We start from the raw sequence: 23,078 nt of genomic DNA on the forward strand, positions 1-23,078 counted from the left end.
ATATCCTTTGATCGTCCTAAAATTATTCATCAAGACTATTTACTTTTCATTTACTAACTGTTGTACGATCTAAACTTCTAGATTAAACACTAGGATCTGCCATCGCTGGTTCCGTTAACCCTCGCTGGGATGTAAATAACGGTACATCTTACAGTTATCTGTAGTTCAATCTTTAGCATTTTCTAGATTTTAGATCGCATAATGAATTTAAATGCATCACATGTATCATCATGTATCATAATGTATCACAGTCAACGTGCTGGTACAACATTAATCATCCGTATGGCATTGAAGAGCCTGTATACCTTTCTAATTGTGTTACGAAAAATTAAGAAAAGTGAATATCACGAGGAAACCCAAGCGACATATCTCTTCTCCGATAAAAATTGAGACAAATGTAGGACAGTGTGATGGTCATTCGCCAATCGCATTCGATTGTGTCCAGCAAAGACTCGGATCTGCTGAGTTGTACACAGAAGTGCCATAAAAACCGGTAGACACATGTGTATTCAAATACAGAGATATGTAAACAGGCAGAATATTGCGCTGCTTTCGGCAACGCCTATTTCAGACAACAAGTGTCTGTCGCAGTTGTTAGAGGGGTTACTATTGCTACAATGGCAGCATAGTCGGCGCACAAGCTGTGGGACACAGCATCTCCGATGTAGCGATAAAAATTGATTCTTCCGTGTGACCATTTCACGAGTGTACCGTGAATATCAGAAATTCCGTAAAATATCAAATCTCGAACATCGCTGCGGTCGGAAAAAGATCCTACAAGAACGGGAACAACAAGGACTGAAGAGAATCGTTAAACGTGACAAAAGTGCAGCCCTTCTGTAAATTACTGAAGATTTACATGCTGGGCCACCAACAAGGGTCAGCGTGCGAAACATACAACAAAGCATCATCGGTCATATTCGTGTAGCCATAATGACTGCACGACACTAAGCTTTACGCCTGGCCTGGGCCCGTCCAGTCCGACACTAGACTGTTGATGTCTGGAATTATGTTACCTGGTCGGACGAGTATCGTTTCAAATTTTATCGAGCAGATGGACGTGTACGGGTACGGAGATAAACTCACGAAACCATGTATCCTGTATGTCAGCAAGGGACTGTTGAAGTTGATGGAGGTTCTGTAATGCCGTGGGGCGTATGCAGTAAGAGAGATATGGGACCCCAGATACTAGATACTACTCTGACAGGTGACACGTACGTAAGTATCCTGTCTGATGAACTTCATCTATTCATGTCCATTGTGCATTCGGACGGACTTGGGCAATTCCAGCATGACTATGCGACACACCACACGTCCAGAATTGCTACAGGGTGGCTCCAGGAAATGGACAATTTTGAGCATATCTGGGATACCTTGCAACGTCGTGTCCAGAAGAGATCTCCATCACGTCGTACTCTTACGGATTTATGGGTGTCCTGAAGGATTCATGATGTCATTTCTCTCCAGCACTACTTCATACATTAGTCTAATCCATGCCACGTAGAGCTGCGGTACTTCTGCATGCTGACAGGGGCTCTACACGATATTAGGCAGGCGTACCAGTTTCTTTGGCTCTTCAGTGTAAACTCAGTCTTCTGAGGAAGGAGGACATGGGGAACTGAAGTGAACTATCTTTCGTTAGTTGATTATTACGCCGCAGTATCAGTTCAGAAAAAGCAATCATACACATCAGGCTCTTCAAAGACGTAGCCAGCCAAAATGGGACTCGGGATCTCAACTGAACTAAACCAGCGACAAATAAATACGATGAAAAACAATTCCTTGAAATATGTATGGGATGGAGTGAAATCGACTATATAGGTAAAGATCAGAGAAAGCAACGTTGAAGTGGAAATACCATACTGATTGACGAAAAATTTTGCATTAAACGTTGCATCTTCTGGAATGTCAAAGTAAGGCATTACCGAACAGAATACCTGTACGAGAGTGAAGGACTCACCGTAAACTAAACCCGGGAAGAGTTAGAGGTTTAGGAAAGGAGAATTATAAGGAAATCATGGACGCCGTTAGCACTGAAAACGGATGGAAAGTGGGAAGCAACGTGAAAGTTACCAGAACGTAGGAAGAGTGTCGGCGACCATGTGGGAGAGGTTGCTCACATAACGAGGACAACTATACACAACGAAAATAAATTAACTAGGGAGGTATTCCACTATCTGTAAACAAAAAAAAAGGGATTAAGGAATACAACGAATCATAATACTATAGAAACGATTGTATTATGGACAGAGGCACAAGAAATGGAAATGTATTATCAGTGAAGATTATGTGGCGGTAGAGAGAGGAGGCAGCCAGAGGCAGGGGTGTAGCTCAGCCACCGGGAATGCGCAGGCCGTAACGCGCGGACGTTTTTACAGGCGACGTGCGCCGACTGCAGGTGCGGCAGCGGGCAGCGGCTTCTCACGCTGCTGTCAGTCCCACAACCTCGCCTATCTTCTGTGTCGGCAAAGCGGATCATTATTCATTATTATAATTCAGTCTCTTGTGCTAAAGACAGAGAAGACAATGAAAATCAAATTTCCTTGGGAAACCTTTAGAGGCCGGCCGGTGCGGCCGAGCGGTTCTAGGCACTTCAGTCTGGAACCGCGCGACTACTACGGTCGTAGGTTCGAATCCTGCCTCGAGCATGGATGTGTGTGATGTCCGTAGGTTAGTTAGGTTTAAGTAGTTCTGAGTTTCAGGAGACCAACGACCTCAGATGTTAAGGAGGAGGAGATTAGTGTTTAACGTCCCGTCGACAACGGGGTCATTAGACACGGAGCGCAAGCTCGGGTGAGGGAAGGATGGGGAAGGAAATCGGCCGTGCCCTTTCAAAGGAACAATCCCGGCATTTGCCTGAAGCGATTTAGGGAAATCACGGAAAACCTAAATCAGAATGGCCGGAGACGGGATTGAACCGTCGTCCTCCCGAATGCGAGTCCAGTGTGCTAACCACTGCGCCACCTCACTCGGTCTCAGATGTTAAGTCCCGTAGTGCTCAGAGCCATTTGAAACCTTTAGAAACATGTACTGTGGGCGTCAAATCTGATTCTCGCATAAGCGTCAGCTAGCCACTGCTCTTACAATACTGGCGGACGTACTAAGTTAACCTATAGACAAAGACAGGCGTCATTGAAGCGCCATTTGGAGTTCGGTGCAGCTTTCTATAGCGACTACTATGACATTCTACTTCCTTAACTCACAAGTCAAAACTTTTACGGTATGTTGAAAATTTCTCGGGTACTCAGGCGGGTAGCGTCATCCAAGTGGCGCGATATTTCGGCAAGCCGACTTTTTGCAATCTTCAGGCGTTCTTGGATTCTGATGGATCTCTGACGCTGACGCTTTACAAACGGGCCTTGGCCTTGGCCCGAGGTGTAGGAGTTTTGACTTATTACAGTCTTTCCTCCCGTTCCTGATGATGCGATGATGATGTGGCCTCACGGTATGGTTTGTCCTCTCGTTGTCCGGTGTCTGTCCTGTCCTGGCTACTAGCAGGCAGGCATACTAATGGACTTTGATGTTTTAGGTCTTCTTTGTCTCGCGAGAGACGTTATGCAGCGCTGTCTACAGGTCTGCAGACAGCTTCCTCGTGCCGTCGCGAACCTCGTTCCTCAGCCGCACGACTGCGTTCTGTAGGATGTATTCCCAGTCGCGCGACGTGAAGACCGGGTTCGCGTTGATGGTGTTGAGATCTTTCTTGGTGACGAACTCGAGCAGAATTGCCCGATGCCCGCCACGTATCTCAAACGGCCTGTGTAGGAGCGACGGCTTCCGTTCCCCTTTCGCCTGGGCGAAGAGGTACGGGTTCCTTTTGGCGTTGAAGCGCCCATCCCGTACCATGGTGGCAATCTTCTTCAGCACGTTTGGCATGTTCGTGCTGACCGGGAAGGGTATGATGTCTGTGCGAAGATTGCCATCCTCTTCTTGCTTCCCCTTCTGTGTTGCCTTCCCGCCTGGAGTTGGAGAAGGGGACGACGGTGCTACGTCCACGGGCGTCTCCCCGGTCTCCTGTATTGCTACAGGTTCCGGGGCGACGTCCGTCTGAGTGGCCACTTCCATCTGCGACGGTAGGTCCGTCTGCGTGACGGCGTCCACCCCCACCGCAGGGGAGGCGGGCGCGGGGGCGGGAACCATCTTCTTATTCAGAACCCGCAGCTCCTCGCGCAGCTGCTGGAGCTGCCGATGAACTGCGACAAGTTCTTCTTTGAGCGCGGCCGTTCTGCCGCGAAGGCGGCTTGGAGGCCGGCCATGGCGTCGTCAGTGGCGGCTTCGTGTCGGCTCTGCTCACACCCCTCGCTGTAGCGGGGGGGCAGGGCGGCCGTCGTGGCGCTAACACCGCCGCAGGGCGTAGTGCGGCGGGCTGACGGCGTGACTCCTTGAGGTAGCCGCAGCTACGCGAGTTGGCGGCGTGTGGCCCGCCGCAGTCCGCGCAGCTGCTGGCAACCCCACGAGGCTTCGTGCAACCGTGCGTGTCGTGAGCCGCCGCGCACTTCAAGCACGCGACGACGAATCTCCACCGCCTCTTTGAGGATATAGTCGCAGAAGGTTTTCGATTGCTGTAACACCTTTGTGCCATCGTAGTTCATGTCATGTCCATGTGAGAATCAGTGCTCTGCGACGGTGAACTTGGTCGACTATGCGTTGTCTATGTGGCGTTTATGTTCACTACATCTCTCGTGTAGCGTCCGGATGGTCTGGCCTACATACATTTTCCCGCACTGGCAAGGAATGCTGTAAACTCCCGGTTTCCGGAGCCCTAAGTCGTTCTTGACTGATCGTAATAATGTTTTCGTTTTGGATGGAGGGCGGAACACCCACCTGACATCGTATTTTCTGAGTATTCTGCCAATCTTTGCCGATGTGTTCCCGACGTATGGTATAATCGCCGTCGCAACCGGTTTGTCTTCGTCCTCGGAGGGCTCCGGTCTCGGCTTCATCGTTCTTAAGGCGCGTTTTGTTGTTGTAACCGTTCGTGCGGAATACGGCCTGCAAGTGCCGCAATTCAGCTGCTAGGCTGTCACCGTCCTAGACTTCGCGTGCTCTGTGCACCAGTGTGCTCGGAACACCCTCTCCTTGTGAAGAAGCATGACAGCTGGAGGCATGCAGGTACAAATGTGTATTGGTCGGCTTACGGCAGAAATGTGTCCTAGCGTGCCATCTGGTCTTCGCTTGACGAGCACATCCAGAAATGGATGCTTGTTGTTTTCTTCTACCTCCGTCGTGAACTTGATATTCGGGTGCAGCGATTTCGGATGCTGCAGGAAGTCTTGGAGGCGTTGTCATCCGTGCGGCCAGATTACGAATGTATCGTCTATATATCGAAAAAAGCAAGAGAGCTTGTGGACTGCCGACTCGAGAGCTTCTTCTTCAAAAGCCTCCATAAACATATTGACCACTACTGGAGATAGCGGACTACCCATCACTACTCCATCTGTTTGTTCGTAGTAGTTCCCATCGAACAGAAAGTATGTTGACGTAAGTACGAATTCGAAAACTTTCGTTACTGTTGGGCCCAATTTTTCTCCTATTAGGCTTCGGGAATCTCATAGAGGTACCCTAATAAACAGTGATACCACGTCAAAGCTCAGCATGTGGTCTTCTTGGCCCAATCGTAAGTTCTGGAGCTGATGGACGAAATGCTCGGAGTTTCTGTTGTGGTGCTGACATTTGCCCACAAAGAGACTGAGCATCGACGTCAGGTGTTCTGCTAATTCATATGTTGGTGCTCCAGTGTTGCTTACAATCGGGCGGAGAGGCAATCCATCTTCATGGACTTTAGGTAGTCCGTAAAGTTTAGGAGGTGCAGCTGCTCGTGAACGAAGTTTCTTCACTGCCTTCTTATCTTCGAAGGTGTGCTGGAGAAGAAAGTCTTCCATTTCACTCTGTTGGTAGGATCGTCTTCTATTCTCCAGTAGGTGTCGTCTTCTAATAGGTCGTACAATTTTTCCTTGTATACATTACATGGTAGTAGAACCGTGCAATTCCCTTTATCTGCTGGGAGGACGACAATCTCGGCAACTTCTCGGAGCCGCTTCAGTGCTTTCCTCTCTTACTTGGAGATGTTTGGCTTCGGAGCAGCCGCCCTGGTGAGTACACGTCATGTTTCCCGTCGTAATTCCTCTGCAGCGTCACGTGGAAGTGCAAGAGCGGCCTGTTACAGTGAAACGTCCCCTTTGAACAATTATACATGACTGTGCTTAAACTGACACACAATATTTTTAGCGCAACGCAATCTGACTTTCAATAATCCCTACAAAAGAATAGCCCTGACTAACATTAACCTATACCTTTCACAAATCACTTACCTCACAAAAATCTTCGTCACTCTAACTACTGCAATACAGCGAGCGCCACTACTGCCAGCTAAATAAAAGATTCCAACTACTGAAGGCACTAACTACTGAAGGCATTAACTACTGATAGGCATAGTTAGCTAATGAAAGATTTTAATAGAGAACAAACAATGTATTTACCTTAATAGTGTTGAAAAATCATAATATAAACAGCAGTTCCTGACATCGAGTCTTACAAATTTCAAAACTCCGCCATTTCTCTCCCCACATCCACCACTGCTGGCGGATCACCTCCAACTGCGCAACGCTACGCGCTGTTCACATCCAGCTGCCGCTGCCCAACACTACAATGGCAGACAACAATGCAAACTAGCCACAGACTGCACACAGCACAGCCAGTGATTTTCATACAGAGCGCTACGTGGCGTTACCAATAAGAAAACCTAAACAGCCTACTTACAACACCTCGCTGATGAATTGTTCTGTTGGTAATGTTGTCGGTATTCGTGTGAAATTGAGCCCCTTTTCAAGTACGTATAAGCTACCATAGTCGTTTACTTTCCATGAACAATTGATATAGTTCTCTGTGGTCCTTCTTGCGGTGGTTTGGCTGCAAGGCATTTGTATTTAGCAGTTTGTCTGCAGGTGGCCGATTGCCAAGCACTGTTGGCTTGAGACCAACTAACTGCAAAACGCTTCAAATGACTCGAAGCACTATGGAACTAACTGCATCTACCCACTCCCATGAGTCAGGGGAGAGTGTCCAGGCGAGCTGCAAGTGGTGAGAGAAGAGTTCTCTAGACGTCTCGTCGAGTCTGCGCCGTGTGTACCGGATCCTCTTCCTGACCAGGTTTCCCCTAGCTCTTCCGGTGATCCGGTTGGCGGCTGCTGTTCTGATATGGTGAGTGACCTTCGCAAAAAATGGTATGATTCGGTCCTCTCAGTAGACAGACAAGGAAGGGCAAAAGGCACTCCTTCCAGTTACGAAGCTTGTACTGCTTCTTGATTTTGCTGTGCATCTCCTCCCCGTAGAGGTATTTGATGTGTGATCTGAGGATTTTCCGGCGTACAGAAATCTTGAAAATTTCTCGGGTATTCAGCCGGGTAGCGTCATTCAAATGGCGCGATATTTCGGCTAGCCGACTTCCTGCCATCTTCAGGCGTTCTTGGAGTCTGATTGATTTCTGATGGATGCCGATATATAGTATTTTCTCTTACCTTAAATCCTGCCAACGACATTTAGTGTTCAAAAGGAACCAAGTCACCACGGTGAGATGCATTATAAAGATTTGTGTAGGCATCGATACAGGCTTGAGTACTTTATGGCTATATGTAAATTATTTGTCACCTCTTCTGACAAACTGCAAGTATCACTAATTTTCTGATGACAATTAGTTAATCATAAGTCCAACAAACCTCTGAATAGCCATTTAACATAAGAAAACGCGGACTAACCGACCTTACGACAGAATACACTTAACATACACACACCAAAACAGGTTTGCATCACCCCGTTTCCAGAACTCCTGAAGATAAACATTGGCTGTGGATATTGTATCACGAACATAGTTACTTTGACTGTTCAGATATGTCACTAAACTCGCCCAAAGATGTAAACAACCATGCATGAGCAGCGCTTATTAGACGGAGGGCGTCCGACAGCCGATTAGTTATAGTCATTCCACCGAGAAGAAGGTACACGGCTCGGGTTGTCTGTAGTTCAACACTACCGCGGTTCAACTGCGTCCGGATTGTTACTTTGTGCCAGGACAGGCGCTCACCAAAGGAAGCGTACAGGCATCTCGGAGTGAATCAAAGCAAAATGTAGGAGATACAGAGAGACAGGAACCGTCGATGACATGCCTCGCTCAGGCCGCCTAAGGGTTACTACTGCAGTGGATAACCGCTAACTACGGATTATGGCTCGGAGGAACTCTGATAGCAACGCCAACATGGTGAATTATGCTTTTCGCGGAGTCAAAGGACTATGTGTTACGACTGAAATTGTGCGCATGCAGTGCGATGCAGATGGGCCCCATAACATGCCGAATACACCGCTCAAGATTGGCATCACGTTCTCTTCACCGATTAGTGTCGCATATGCCATCAACCATACAATCGTAAAAGACGTGTTTGGAGGCAATCCGGTCAAGTGCAGCAATGTAGAGGTTCCCTGCTGTTTTTGGGATGGCGTTATGTGGGGCCGCCGTACGCCTCAGGTGGTCATGGAAGGCGCCGTAATGGCTGAACGATACGTGAATGCCATCCTCCGACTTATAGTGCAACCATATTAGCAGCATATTGGCGGGGGATTCGCCTTCATGGTCGACTGCTCAAGCCTCCATCGTGCACATCTTGTGACCAACCACCTTCAGGACATCGCTCGACTAGAATGGCCAGCATGTTCTCCAGACGTGAACCCTAGCCAACATGCCTGGGTTAGATTGAAAAGGGTGTAAGTAAGCTGTTTAGGTTTTTATGTTGGTAACGTCACGTAGCGGTCTGTATGAAAATCACTGGCTGTGCTGTGTGCAGTCTCTGGTTGGTTGCATTGTTGTTCGCCATTGTAGTGTTCGGCAGTTACATGTTAACAGCGCGTAGCGTTGCGCAGTTGGAGGTGAGCCGCCAGCAGTGGTGGATGTGGGGAGAGAGATGGCGGAATTTTGAGACCGGACGATCTGGACATCTGTCCATCAGAAAAAGTAAATTTGTAATATTGGATATCATGGACTGATATATATATATTATGACTTTTGAACACTATTAATGTAAATACATTGTTTGTTCTGTATCAAAATCTTTCATTTGCTAACTATGCCTATCAGTCGTTAGTGCCTTCAGTAGTTTGAATCATTTATTTAGCTTGCAGTAGTGGCGCTCGCTATATTGCAGTAGTTCGAGTAACGAAGCTTTTGTGAGGTAAGTGATTCATGAAAGGTATAGATTATTGTTAGTCAAGGCCATTCTTTTGTAGGGATTTTTAAAAGTCAGATTGCGTTGCGCTAAAACTATTGTGTGTCAGTTTAGTGATGATCAGAATAAGTAGAGAGAGAAATGTCTGAGTACGTTCAGTTTTGCTCAGCTGTTTGAAAATCAAATAATGTAAGAGGTTCATCAGCACAGTCATTCATTAATTTTTCTAAGGGGACGTTTCATATGTCGACCCTTAACCGAGGATACCTCACTGGAATCTTCTGATTTTTTCTTGTAGTTTCTGTAATTAGTGTAACTATTGTTTATTGCTAGCGCGTAATTATAGAGAGAATTTCCTTTGTAGTTGTAGTTTTTCATTGCTGTACAGTAAAACAGTTGTGGCATACATGTAGATTTGCACCAAGTATTTCGCAGCTGCGCTTCGAATTAACGAGATATAAATTTCAATGTTGTGTTAATGTGTTTTCCTATTTTGTTCTTCAAATTGTGTTTCTGTGTTATCATGTGAAATATTGTGACAATAATGGCGTGTGAAAAACGTAATACTAGGCTCCAAAGTAAACTAAGAAATTACAGTGAAGACGAAAGCAGTGTGTTAGCGCCACCATGTAATGAATTAACTAATGTTCAAAGTAGTAATTTGGTAATTCTGCGTAGGTAAATGAAGCGGGCTGCAAATAATGGTGTAGACAGCGAAACAATTAGTGAACAGGGAAGCATTATCGATCGATCGGTCGGCAACAGCTCGCCTCAGGAATCCGATACGACAGGACATAATCTTGAGAATACAGTAGATTCAGGTTTTGCGTCCTCACCGTTTTCTCAAATAAGTCAAGACAAATTTTCTGCTTTTCAAAATGCTAATATTGCCTGTTTAAATGCTCTGCCGGATAGCACTGATGAACATGTTTCAGACACCAGTGCAATGTTATTACAGTTAATGCAACAAATCGGACAAAGGCTACAAAAGTTAGGCACAACGCTTGAACAAACACGTGAAGATTTAACTACTGAGTTACATAACATCGAATCGAAATGTCAAAAAGTCTGTAATGACGTGAAAACACAAATTTGTGAGCAGTTTCAACCTATTTTTTCGCGGCATGAAAATGTATTACCGAATCACGAAGCAGCCATAAAAGAAATGCAAACTATTATTGTTCACGAAAATCATGAGACCTAGCGGGCCAAAACTGACTCAGTTGCATCTACCGATTCGGTTACGCTACTTGCAAAAACACACGAAAACTTAAAGGACACAGTAGATACTCTGAAAATTTGTTCAGAAAGACACATGGAGGAAATTAGTTCATTATCAGAGAAAGTAGTCGAAGTTTCGGACCAGCTAAATAATTTATCTACGAAGGTAGATGATAATCTGAATGAAAGAAGACCGGTAGTCTTTAATGTCACAGAAGAGTACGAACAAATTAGGAAATTCAAACAAAATCAGAATTAAATTAATACGGAACACAAAAGAGAAATCCGGGAAGTACAAGATCTGTTGACACAGGTAATACAAGAATTACATATTTCAGGGGAGACTCGCGCTCCAATACGGGAAGAGTGACTTAGAAATACGGAAAAGCCACAATATCATAACACAGGGCATTTCGGAAGTTATAAAAGAAATTGGCAAGGTGCACCGAATTTTGAGATGAAACCGTCGACACGACGTAACAATGACTGATATGCGACTCGCCGACACGATGATTTTGACTATATGCTGTTCATTACTACACGTAAATTCAAAACGTTTAAGAATTCTGGCAACGACATTCATCCACAAGCGTGGATTGTTGTGTTCCTCTCATTGTTTTCAACCCAACTGGTCATTAGAGCACAGAGTAGAATTTATGTGTGGCTACTTAGAGAATGGACCAGCTGTAAGAATGCGATCGGTCATTCACGATTGTCACAGTGAAGGAGAATTTTATCATGCCTTCCTCTCAGCATATTGGTCTCAAGCTACACAAGACCGAGTAAAACATAGCATCATAATGGTGAAACGTTTAGAACAATCAGAATTTTCCAGTCTTCTCAAATATTTCGAAGGCATGTTACATAAGAATCAGTATCTTTAAAAACCATACAGCGCCTCAGAACTCATCCGCATTTGCTTAATCAAATTGCCTTATAATTTACGACATATTATTTTGGCAGGACGTTGCAAAGACGACATTGAAGCTTTTCAGGGACTGTTACAAGTATTGGAATTTGACACTGACAATCGCAGAACGCGAAAACAGGTACACAACAATTACAGATCACATTCGTCACAATTCCGCGATGACAGAAATAATTACTGGACACGACAAGGCTATTCTTACAACGCAAATCGTGACCAAAACAGACACCACCCGTATGACAACCGTTGGCAGAGTAGTAATAATTACAGAGAAAGATCGCATTTCCATAGTAATGAATGTGACAGAGACAACCATAGAAACAGACAATATGGGAACCAAAACAATTTTTATGAAGGGAGACAGAATAACTTCAGACACAACGGTCCACCGCGCAGATACGACTCAGGGAGAAGTTCTTTACCACGTGACCGACAAGAAATTAATTACAGAAATTACCGACATACACCACATGATAACTGCTTTGAAGTTGAAACTCTGCGTACTAGGAAGAGTAAAGGATTGCACCACATTTCACATGTAAAACGGTTTATTGAGAGATATGTCTTTGCAATAAGATTTTTCACTTCACGCTACTAGTACAATTTGTCACACTGAGAAACTTAACATGCAACAATGTTTGAAGTTAAATATCGAGTCAAGAACCAAGAGAACCTACTTAAACAGAAATTACGAATGCATTGTTATAGTGAACAGACGACGCAGTGTTGTTATTTGTACATTATTGCTTGTTAGTTGCAAGGTTACGTAACGAATATACGGATTACATACTTAGAACATACACTGCTAATGAGATTTTACTGCAATATTTTGGTTTAATTGAATATACATTATGGATTTAAAGTGCTTTCTGAGAGATACCAGATGACACAGTAAATAGTTTATTTGACAGCTAGACGACTATATCACGACGCTAATAATGTGAGATACAATTTACATTGTTGCTTTTGCGGTGTATCTGTTTTATATATGCACAGTTTTTCTGAATTCTTATGGAAAGTAAAACATGTTTTAGTAGTAACTTTTGTGGTATAGCTACAACGAGACAGCCTTTTCCGTAGCACAACAATACGTTACAGTACAGTACTTTCTTCATCACAGCAATTAGCGTAATAACTACGATATCTATACGCAAAGCGTTTCACTTTTGTTTACGATGAGGTGAGTACATTGACTTCTGCAGAACTTTGCTTACAGAGGACGAAACTTACGACACTTCGGAGTTATCTTACAAGACGCACAGTTTAGCGCTACAGTACACGAATTTGAGTGATTAATTGTGTACTTAAAACATTTATTTTTTAAGATTTTTGAATCACAATGATACAAAGAATGATTTCGGTGATACGTTTCATTCGATTGCTGTAATCTGTAACAACTGAGGGTATAATTACATTAAACCTCAGGGGAGTACACGCTTACTTTGTGTACCATGTGTTTGGCAAGCACAAGGAGCCCTAGCTAATATGGTATTTGCTTATACAACTTTACACATCGGTACCATATTTCTCTAACACAGAATTACACAGCTATCTGATTATTTAACAAAGAAACAAAAATTTGTTTACTACGTCAGTGACAGATGTTTACGCCATTACACAGTTGCATAACTTCACACTTATGATATTGTAGTTTGTCTGTACTTTGTGAACTGTTCATATTTTTTCGTAACCATTGTGATACTATGAGAGCTTTGAATGACGTATTTGGTAAGGGATCATGATTTTGGAAGTACGTTTGAGGTAGATGATTTTATTGAAGGTTTTGAAATTATTGCAGAAACCTACGACGTTTTTGAGATTTGGCTGAGGTTTTATGATGTTATTATTACGATGACGATGTGTATTATGCTGTTGAGGTATGTTTATGATCATTAAGCTGATAATTTGATTATGCTACATAATTACTACGATGAAATACCGAAGAAGTGTAGACGAATATGTATATGTGTAATAAGGTAAGGAATAATGAGTAGTGGTTAGGAACTCTTATTTGTGAAAAAAGATGTTGGAAACCTAGAATCGTATTTTAAGAGTTGTGAAATGTGTGTATATGCGTGAATGTATCACAATGCCGTCGAAAATTGTTTCTACACATTTGTAAAGAAAATTCTCAACCTGTGAATTTTTTTTTACTATGAGACTGTCACTGCTGTCGCAAATATTTCGGTAAGAAAGTTAAGTGACCTTCATGTAATGCATTGTGGGCGCTCAGCTGTGCCACCTGCCTGGAGAAAAAGGCATTAGGTGGAGTGAAAAGAGGCCATTATCCTCGCTATTGACATTTCTATGTAGAAAGCATCACATATACGACACGCTCAAACTTGAAAACATATGATTACACTGTGGAGCTCTTAATTTATGATATTTACTAAAATGCCTAATGAAATGATTAGTAACATTTTATGTCTGTTGTCTTTCTAGTTGAGATATTTTTTTACTGCCTATTTTGTTTAATATCTAGTTTCTAACTGCACTGCAGCATTGGTTAAAATAAAATTTAATAGATGTACTAATGTAAATATTTTCTGTCTACAGATCCATTAAACAATAATTTTATGATCTACTTTCTTAAAAAAAAGGGAACACAAATAGACATTTCCCTTCACAGGAATTGCATAAAAATTTCTTTTACGATTTGGTAACTTGTCTGCTAGAGTAAGTTATCGTGATGCATCACCTTAATGGTAAAATGTGACATAGGTATTAAACATGGCCATTTTTAGTGTACTATTTTTTCTGCTTGTGGGTTTGTCATGTTTAGATATAAGTTACTGCATTTCTTGCTGCTGTTTGCCAGGCATAGTGCAACTGAATTTCACTTTGTATTACTCTGTTAAGCCTGTTTTACTACTGATTTATTTTTCTTGTTTGCTGCACATTGCCTTATATTAGTGACAATGTTGCATTTGCTTTGCTAATTTATATTTATTGCTGCTTGCTTTGCCAATTTGCATTTTGGTCATTGCTGTTTGTATTAATTGTTTTGTGCTGCTGCATTGTCTCGTCCCTTAGTTTAGGATCTGAGCTCAGTAGATTTAAGTTAGCTTAAGAGGGGGTAGGCTAAATAAGAGAATGAGTTGTGATGAATTGGAAGAAATGCATTGACAAGTTATAAAAAAAGTGAAATAAGAGGGAACATCTATGAACTGATGTTTCGGGTTGGACTGCAGTACCAAACGTCACTGAAAACAAATCCTGTCTTGTCCTGTGTATTCCACTATGTGTCTGTGTACCTTGTGTATTTGTGTTCTTCCTGTCTTTATATTTTTCTCTGATAAGAGATATGTTTTAGAAATTTTATAATGTGTTATTTACTTTGTAAAGTTGTTTAGACATTATTTATTCTGTTCTGTTTCAATGCCCATGTGTGAAATTATTGTTTCTAAAACTATTCTCATTATTTTATTTATTTATGTCATAATTCCTGTAACACTGATGTACATGTTTATTTCTATTTTGTAAAGTCTGTATTACTACAAACGTTATCTGTATTTTTATGTTTTTTAATGATGTTTTCTGTACCTTTGTGATTGTATTCTCATTTTATAAAATTGTAATGGACACCAGTTCATCAAATTAAGTAACTTGTAAGCATACATTTCACTACACATGTTTCTGTTGGTCATAGTATATGCACAATATATGAAAAAGGAGACTGTTAGTGCTCGCACGTGTGTTGAAAATTCAGCAAGGGACTGGTTAACAGCAAAAAGTTTGTGAGTGCACAAGTGGTGGTTTATTGACTTGCTATATGGTACAAGGCTCTTCGATGGTGATTGTGCACCTGCACAGTCACAACAGATGACTGCTGGCCGTCTCTACGAGGACTACAGTGGGTCTGCACCTCTGGTGGCCCACCAATACCATAGTCTCTACCAGGATTACAGTGGGTCTGCTCTGTGATGACCTACCTACCAATATTCTTCAAAACTTCTACTGACTCTGCTGTGGGTTTGCTCTGTTGTTGCTCATTACCTGTCTGCATGTCAAGAGTCAGCACTGTCTTTCCGTTGGAAAGACAACACTACTTCTTCAAGACAGCATGGAAATCCACTACTTCCGTGTGCATTTTCTTTTACTGCTCAGACTTTGAGAAAAAAAATGCAATTTTACTGTGATGAATGATCATGACTGTCTTAATGGATTGTGAGAAAATTATAGTTTTTGACCAACAGTGTATTAGTAAGTGCGTGCATTTGATTTCTTTGTTATTGTAATGATATAAAAATATTTCAAATATGTATTGGCCACTGCCAAAGATAATTTGCAAAAATTTTTGTGGGCAGCTTGGGGGCAATGTAAGTAGGCTGTTTAGGTTTTTATGTTGGTAACGTCACGTAGCGCTCTATATGAAAACCACTGACTGTGCTGTGTGCAGTCTGTGGCTGGTTAGCATTGTTGGAATTTGCTATTGTAGTGTTGGGCAGTTGGATGTGAACAGCGCGTAGCGTTACGCAGTTGGAGGTGAGCCGCCAGCAGTGGTGGATGTGGGGAGAGAGATGGCGGAATTTTGAGAGCGGACGATCTGGACGTGTGTCCATCAGAAAGAGTAAATTTGTAATATTGGATATCATGGACTGATATATATTATGACTTTTGAACACTATTGAGGTAAATACATTGTTTGTTCTGTATCAAAATCTTTCATTTGCTAACTATGCCTATCAGTCGTTAGTGCCTTCAGTAGTTTGAATCTTTTATTTAGCTTGCAGTAGTGGCGCTCGCTGTATTGCAGTAGTTCGAGTAATGATTTTTGTGAGGTAAGTGATTCATGAAAGGTTAGGTAATTTTTAGTCAGGGCCATTCTTTTGTAGGGATTATTAGAAGTCAGATTGCGTTGCGCTAAAACTATTGTGAGACAGTTTAGTGATGATCAGAATAAGTAGAGAGAGAGAGAGAGAGAGAGAGAGAGAGAGAGAGAAAGAAATGTCTGAGTACGTTCAGTTTTGCTCAACTGTTTGAAAATCAAATAATGTAAGAGGTTTATCAGCACAGTCATTCATTAATTTTTCTAAGGGGACGTTTCAAGGGGTGTTTATGGACGACGTAACCCACGAACCATTCTGAGGGATCTACGCCGAATTGCCGTTGAGGACTCAGACAATCAGGAACAACAGTGATTTGATCAACATGTGGATAGTATGCCACTACGAATGCAGCCATGCATGAAGCCTTTCTTCGTCGAGTGTTTGGCTCTGTTACACTTCTAATATAATTTGTTCCTCAGAACACTTTCCAGGTGTTGCATTTCGCGTCTGAGGTGCTGTGGCTAACACACTCGTCCTGCTCGCGTTACGAGCGTATTAATCTTGCCTCTTTTCAGCCTTGGGTGGTGGTTTGATAGTTTGTGTAGGTATCGGTTTGTGTGTGTCGGTTTTCTATACACGCGGTGTCCCAGGTTTTCGCCATCCCTTGTGACCAGTAAACCTAGAAATGACAGTTTTTTGTCCTTTTCTACTTCCATGGTATGTTTTATGTTTGTATGGAAGCTGTTCAAGTCTCTCAGGAAGTCAGCGAGCTGTTCTTCACCATGGCTCCACACAACGAAAGTATCATCGGCGTATCTGTACCACACCTTAGTTTTGCAAGTCGTCAGGTCCAGTGCCTGTGCTTCGAATTGTTCGATGAAGATGTTGGCCACCTCTGGACTAAGAGGACTACCCATGGCGACGCCTTCCAGATGTTCGTAGAAACCGCCATTCCACGCGAAATAGCTCGTGGCGAGACATGCATGGAAGAAAGTTTCCTTTAATTTACGTCTACAGCCACAAACATTTTGTTAACAGATTACAGGTTTCGGTCTTTAATGACCATCATCAGATCTGCAGCAAAATGGGAAAAACATACATACACTCGCAAACTGTATACAGCTTAAGAACAATCCATAGACCACAGTCAAAAGTAGTACTGCCAAAATTTACATTTGTGCTCTTTTAATATGAAGAGGCATACCTGTCTCATAAAAGCAAAGTCCTAATGTACTGCAGCCATAGTGGCATCGTCAAATGTTAAATGCGGAATCAGCACCAGCATTGTCAAATACATATATGTAACATCACATGCGCGAGTCATGTTGTCAGTAGTACTACTGTTTAAAAGAAGCTGCCGTACAGTACCCACAAGATGTTTGTGTTGTAAGTTCACTAGATGTCGGTAATGTCAGCATACACTAGTTTCCAATAATTAATTGAAACAGCGAAAATAAAGGGGGAAAATAGTTGAAGTCTTTAACAAGCTTATAACGTATAAAAGGCATTACAGTAATAAAAGGCAAAAAAAAATAAGAACACGCCAAAAGTAAATTGTTAAAAATGGGATGAGTTAAGAAACAGTAGTTGGCATGTGCTCTAGTGCCAATATTCTAGATAACGATATAAATATTAAACACCGTTCATAGTGCACCGGGTAATATTAAACAACCATAAAACAAATCGCTAAAGGAGCCACAAGTGAAAGAAAACATGGTGTTGCACATAATCAGCGCCCTTTGTTTGCGTTAACGCCAGAATTCCGCACAGGCGGGAAGTAGTTGGAGGAACGTCCGGCAGAGGGCCCCTCGTACCCTGCGGTACTCCGTTGCAAGAAAAGAACGATAAAATTCCGTAACAGTGGATGAACCACATTATATGATTAATGCATTCTATGAAATGAATAGAGAAGGAACAAGAACATATTAGAGTGATGCCAAAAGCGTATGAAAACGAAGTAAATATGTGATGCACTCAATACTAGGTGAACTTATCAACACGCTACATGTAACAGAGGCGTGCAGTGATTAGACTAAAATATTGTTAAATAAAGCAAAGTAGGCATTGGGCACAACATCATTTAGCCAGTTAAGCAGTTCAGTTGGTTTTCTATTTTTGGCTTTATAAATTTCGAGCTCCTATAACAAATTAAGAGCTCGGCATTGGTACATATAGTCTGCGGCCGCGATCTCGGCTCCAGTTCACCACCGGCAATGGAGGGTGAAGCTTTCACAATGCCAGCCACTCGTGTTGGCGAAACGTTAGTAAAATCATCAGATGAACGTCGGCCGAAGACCCGGGACAGAAGCCAACAGGCAGACTGTCAACAAGTGGCCACGGAAGCCTTATCAGTTTAATAGCTCGCTCTGTTCCTCCATAATACCCATAGTAACGTATAAAAAGGCGCTCAAGTTGATGCCGAATTACTTGACTGCAGGAAGACATATCAAACCGTCCCGCACTGCGGTTTAGCGAATAAAAATATGTGCTTACCAAATACCGAACCATATTTACTGCGAGAGTCAACACTTCCTTGCCGACAGAATTCAACATTCGTTCTTAAAGGAACAAACTCGAGAGCTATAAAGGTAACTTCCAGTGTATCCCAAGAACGTGTGTGGAAGCCGTTACTCTATACAATGTGAAGTGATACAGTAAAAAACGTCGGAAAATTTTAAAATTATTCTCAGAAGATGCTGTTCCTTACAAGAAAGTAGCAACGCCATAATACATCATAGATTTGCAGAATAACCTGCAGAGTACTAATGAATGGCGCAGGCTCTGGTATTTGACCGTTAACATCACTAAATATAACATATGGCGAGTACATAGGAAGAGAGACCTACTACCGTAGATTTACAATGTTGGTGACAAGTTACTGGAAAGAGTATCTACCGTAAAATATCTAGATTTGAATGTCCAGAGCGAACTTAAGTGGAATGACCACATTAAACAAATAGTGAGAATGGCAGATCCCAAACAGATTCATAGGAAGAATATTCAGGAAATTTAACTCATCCACAGAATATGTGTGTTAAGACGCTTGTTCGACTGATTCTTGAGTGTCGTACATCAATCTGGGACTATTACATGGAGGGATCAATTGAAAAGGTACAGAATATCGAACAAAAACTTCCACGGTCTGTCATGGGGGAAAGCATTACACAGATATTCGAAAAACTCCAGTGGCAGACACTATAAGAGAGGCTTTGTCCATTATGTAGATATGTACTATCGAAATTTTGAGGAAGTAATTTCCGGTAAGAACTGGACTTCGAATTACTTCATCCTACATACACCTCACGAAATGCCCAAGACGAGAAAATTCGTTATATTAAAGCTAATACAGAGGTCTACCGTCAATCATATTTCCCACGCCCCATTCGCACGTGGGACAGGGTAGGGGGGAATGAGTTACCGGTACCAGAAATACCCTCCCACACGAGTACTGAGTACTGATAGAGATGTAAATGTAGAAAAGGGGCTAGTATATGGCAGCATGTCTCCGGCAAAGCATTAGGTATTGAAGCTGCTAAAGGCTCTCCGGCGGAAATTACAACTGCTACATTAGGATAGCTACGATAGTCTCTCTCTCTCTCAGAAACGTTAAAACCAGGAACCGAACGTCTTAAAAGGCTCTCACAAAATGCAGTTGGGGGCTGGAGCAAAGAAGAAGAAGAAGAAGAAGAAGAAGATGCAGAAGGAGGAGGAGGAGGAAGAGGAAGAGCAGGTAGACGAAACATTGTTACCGATTACATTAACGAACACAATGATGAAGAGATACCATATACTGCGTCAGCAACGATGTGCCATATATGATAAGTAGTCATCCTACATGTTTTTTATTTATTTATTTACTCGTCAAGTTCCGTAGGACCAAGTTGGGGAGCAAATCTCCAAGGTCAGGACCGTGTCAGTACATGAAATTACAACATAAACCTAATAACAGGTAAAAATAAATGTTCATGAACCTTAACTAAGTCAGTCCATAAGTTTAAGTAAACGCTATCAGCAATACAATAAAAATCAGCTTAATTTTTCAAGGAATTCCTCGACAGAATAGGAGTGACCCATGAGGAAACGCTTCAGTTTCGATTTGAAAGTGCGTGGATTACTGCAAAGATTTTTGAATTCGATGGGGAGCTTATTGAAAGTGGATGCAGCAGTATACTGCACACCTTTTTGCACAAGAGTTAAGGAAGTCCGATCCAAATGCGGGGGCTGCCGGCCGGTGTGGCCGTGCGGTTCTAGGCGCTTCAGTCTGGAGCCGCGTGACCGCTGCGGTCACAGGTTCGAATCTTGCCTCGGGAATGGATGTGTGTGATGTCCTTAAACCTTTTAAGTATTTCAAAGTTCTAGGGGACTGATGACCACAGATGTTAATTCAAGTAGTCCTAAAAGCCATTTGAACCATTTTTTGAACCAAATGCAGGTTTGATTTCTGCCGAATATTAACCGAGTGAAAGTTGCTTATTCTTGGGAATAAGCTAATATAGGTAACACGAAACGACAATCAGGAATTTACGTATTGAGAGGCCTATGTCAAAATACCCAGGCACGTGGACAGAGGTAGACAAAACGTTCGTGAACTAACACAACTTACTGCCCGAACCGCCCGTTTCTGAGCCAAAAATATCCTTTTAGAATGGCAAAAAGTTACCCCTAAATATAATACCATATGACAATAGTGAATGAAAATGAGCAAAGTAGACTAATTTTCGTGCCGAACGATCACTCACTTCAGACACAGTTCGAATACTAGAAATGGCAGTATTAAGTCTTTGAACAAGATCCTGAACGTGGGCTTTCCACGACAGCTTACTATCTACCTGAACACCTAAAAATTTGAAATGTTCAGATTCACTGATCAGATACCCATTCTGTGAAATTAAAACGTTAGGTTTTGTTGAATTGTGTGTTATAAACTGCAAAAACTGGGTCTTACAGTGACTTAGCGTTAGTTTATTTTCTACGAACCATGAACTGGGGTCATGTATTGCACTATTTGAAACCGAGCAAATGTTGCCCGAAACATCCTTTACTACCAAGCTAGTGTCATCAGCAAACAAATATTTTAGAGTTACTCGTAATACTAGAGGGCATATCATTTGTAAAACTAAGGAACAGGAGTGGCCCCAACACTGATCGCTGGGGCACCCCCACTTGACAGTACCCCACTCAGACCCCACACCACAGCCGTTATCAACATTGTGAATAATGACCTTTTGCTGCCTGTTGCAAAAGTAGGAGGCGAACTAATTGTGAGCTACTCCCCGCATTCCGTAATGGTCCAACTTCTGGAGCCATATTTTGTGATTAACACAATCAAATGCCTTAGATAAATAAAAAAAATATGCCAAGCGTTCGAAACCTTTTGTTTAGCCCATCCAGTACCTCACAGAGAAAAGAGAATATAGCAAAAAAAAAAAAATGGTTCAAATGGCTCTGAGCACTATGGGAATTAACATCTGAGGTCATCAGTCCCCTAGAACTTAGAACTACTTAAACCTCACTAACCTAAGGACATCACACACATCCATGCCTGAGGCAGGATTCGAACCTTCGACCGTAGCGGTCGCGCGGTTCTAGACTGAAGCGCCTAGAACCGCTCGGTCACACCGGCCTGCAGAATAAAGCATTTTCAGTTGTTAAATGACTTATAAAGCCGAACTGTACATTTGATAGCAAATCATGTGATATAAAATGATCAATTATCCGTACACACATAGCCTTTTCAATAACTATTGCAAACACTGATGGCATAGAAATAGATCTACAATTATCTACATTATCCCTTTCTCCCTTTTTATAAAGCGGCTTTACTACTGAGTACTTTAATCGCTCAGGAAACTGACCATTCCTAAAGGAAAAATTACAAATATGGCTTAATACAGGGCTAATATGTTCAGCACAGTACTTCATTATTCTGCTTACACGCCATCATAACCATGAGAGTCCTTAGTCTTCAAAGATTTAATTATTGACTCAATCTCCCTCTTGTCTGTATCACAGGAGTATTTCAGACATAAATTTCGTAAAGGGAATTTGCCAAGAAAGTTATATGATTTCTTGTAGAAACTAAATTTGTTTAATTCACCAGCAATGCTCAGAAAATGATTGTAAAATACTGTACCTATTTCTGATTTATCGGTAACAGAAATATTTTTACTGCGAACTGACTTTATATCGTCGACCTTTTGCTGCTGACCAGACACTTCTTTCACAACTGACCATATGTTTTTAATTTTATCCTGTTAATTAGCTGTTCTATTTGCATACCACATACTCTTCCTGATAACATTTTTAAGCAACTTACAATACTGTTTCAAATGGGCTACTGTAGATTGATTGTGACTACTTCTAACATTTTTATATAATTCCCTCTTTGTTCTACATGATATCCTTATCCTACTAGTCAGCCACCCAGGCTGCCCATTACTGCTAGTAACCCGTTTAGAATGTTGTAATGGAAAGCAACTCTCAAAGGGCATGAGAAATGTGTTAAGGATTGCATTGTATTTATCATCTATGTTATCGGCACAATAAACATCCTGTCACTCTTGTTGTTTTACAAGGTTTAAAAAACTCTCTATTGCTGTTGAATTAACGTTCCTACATATTTTGTAATTAAATATGACATTGGTTTGAGTACAAAAGCCTTATAGTGTTAAAATTTGTGAATCATGGTCTGAAAGGCCATTCACGCATTTACTAAGAGAATGCCCATCTAGTAATGAAGAATGAATAGAAATATTGTCTATGGCTGTGCTACTGTTCCCCTCCACTCTAGTTGGAAAAAAAACATAGTTTGGATCAGATCATATGAATTTAGGAGATCTACCAACATCCTTTTTCTTGTACCATCATATAAAAAAATTATATTGAAGTCAGTACATATAACTAGTTTCTGGTACTTCCTACAAAGTGAATCAAGAACCCTTTCTACCTTGA

This window comes from Schistocerca piceifrons, chromosome X, assembly GCF_021461385.2.
Source record: "Schistocerca piceifrons isolate TAMUIC-IGC-003096 chromosome X, iqSchPice1.1, whole genome shotgun sequence".
NCBI classification, from domain to species: domain Eukaryota; kingdom Metazoa; phylum Arthropoda; class Insecta; order Orthoptera; family Acrididae; genus Schistocerca; species Schistocerca piceifrons.